This window comes from Rhincodon typus, unplaced genomic scaffold (assembly GCF_021869965.1).
Source record: "Rhincodon typus isolate 14 unplaced genomic scaffold, sRhiTyp1.1 hic_rhity00000063, whole genome shotgun sequence".
Lineage (NCBI taxonomy): Eukaryota > Metazoa > Chordata > Chondrichthyes > Orectolobiformes > Rhincodontidae > Rhincodon > Rhincodon typus.
The window spans coordinates 6,946-8,935 of NW_025965701.1; the positions used below are offsets into that span (position 1 = coordinate 6,946).

General features: G+C 43.6%; 1 non-coding gene across 1 annotated transcript; it reads left to right on the forward strand.

The window, feature by feature from the left end:
- Positions 1–398: 398 nt before the first annotated feature.
- Positions 399–480, forward strand: trnas-aga. Its single transcript has one exon. It is a non-coding gene; the product is annotated as a tRNA-Ser (tRNA).
- Positions 481–1,990: the final 1,510 nt, after the last annotated feature.

Genomic DNA, 1,990 nt, shown 5'->3' on the forward strand with positions numbered 1-1,990 from the left:
TCCATGGCACATCCAGCGCCAATTGTGAGTTTTTGTTTCGTTTTTGATCTATGGTTAAACAAACTGCCCTGATTTGCACATTAGATTGGCCAATGAAGAATCTGCTTCAAAAGTACTCCATTGGTTGTGATTTAGATAGTGGTGAAAGGCGCTTTCAAAATACAAAAAATACAAATCTTTCTTTCTCAATCCATTGATCTATTAATCTCTTTGCTCATAGAAATGGATTCTTCCCATTCACTCTATTTCTCAATAATGTAGTTCAATTCAATCTCCGTTCTGATCAAGTACAGTTTGACAAGAAATATCAGGGTTGTGGCACGGATCAGACAAGCCGAATGCTCCGCTTTCCTTTTGAACCCATTCCATGAGAAATGTTAAAAGGCGGCATCACCCCTGTAGTCGTGGCCGAGTGGTTAAGGCGATGGATTAGAAATCCATTGGGGTTTCCCCGCGCAGATTCGAATCCTGCCGACTACGTTCCCTGAACATGTGCGTTTTTTTTTCAAATAACCTTCTGATCAATGAGTTATTGCTCAAACTCGAGAAAATCCGTCTCACTGCCCCACCGGAGAGTCTGGTCATTTATTGACATTCAGAGAACACGCGTTCTGAACAAGAAACTTACCATACTCAAAACTTCAGCTCTGTTTCTCTTTCCACAGGTACCACGAAACGTGTTGAGTTTCTGCAGTATTCTCTGTGTTTTATCTCCATAAATGGTTTTGCATTAAATATCTTGAATTGCAGTCCTCTGGTAACTGACCCTGGTCAGTGTCTGCAGTTTCTCCCGACAATCACCCCGCCTATTCACGCCACTCCCTCCCCCACTGCTGTGAACACCACTAGGAAATCTCTGGTTAAACTTTTTTGCTCCAAAGAGAACATTTCCGATCTCGGGAATCACTCCACTGAACAAGATTTCCTCATCCCTGCACATGTTGCAAGGCGGAGGATTGGGAAGAGATTTTGGGAAAATATTAACAGTTGGAAGTGGAGGGTGGTGCGATGTTAAGGAAGCAAAACAGAAAACCCAGTCTCCAGCTTTTTGAATCTTTACAAACTCTTGGAAACCGGAATCACAGGAGAATGAAGAGTGAAATTTCCGACTGAGCGCAAACAGTCAAGACACCTGCCCCTTCTTTTAAAGGCTGGGACATTGACTCTGATGTTCTCGGGACATGAACTGACTTGTGACATTGAAAGGATTCTCGTTCCTGCACATTAGGAATTCAAATCTCATCTCGGCTACGGGACAATGAGACAAACAAAAACTGCTGTAGAAACTCAGCAGGTTTGGCAGGACCTGTGGGATAAAACAGAGTTCTGAAACGTTGGCACTGATTCTCTGCCAGATCTGCTGAGCTTTTCCTGAAATTTATGTTTTTGTTTTTAAATGAATGTTTATCCCATCTGCTGGGATGAAACAGCTGGATCGACCATGTACTGAATTTAACCGTTTAGAAATCTGAGAAATGATTGGATTCAAATAAACCGAGTCATGATTCACTCTTCCTCAGCTCCACAGAGAGAGAGAGGGAGACAGACCTGGAAAGCAGAGCTCAGTGCGGCGACGTATATAGTCGTGGCCGAGTGGTTAAGGCGACGGACTGCAAATCAATTAGCTATTTCTGCGCTATTTGAATACCACCAACAACGTTTGAGAGCTGAAAGGGATTTGCTCATTGTATTCTTGTTTGGGAAAGGTATGACAGGAGAGGTGGCCGACGAACATTTCGGTTAAGAGGGACATATGCCAATCACTGCCTGTTCGAGAGCAAGAAGCAGAAAACCTCACACGATTTGAGGTGATGCAGTGATTGGTTTGATGAGTTTTCGAAATTGAAAGTTGCACGTGAGCAGCCTGTGAGACTATTTCAGCTCACTGTCCATTTTATATCCCAGCTCACGGAAACAGTTCTCATTGTCCGGAGAAGTTGCTTGTGTTCCACCTAAAGCTGCCTTTTATCGCAGAAGCTTGTGGCTGGGG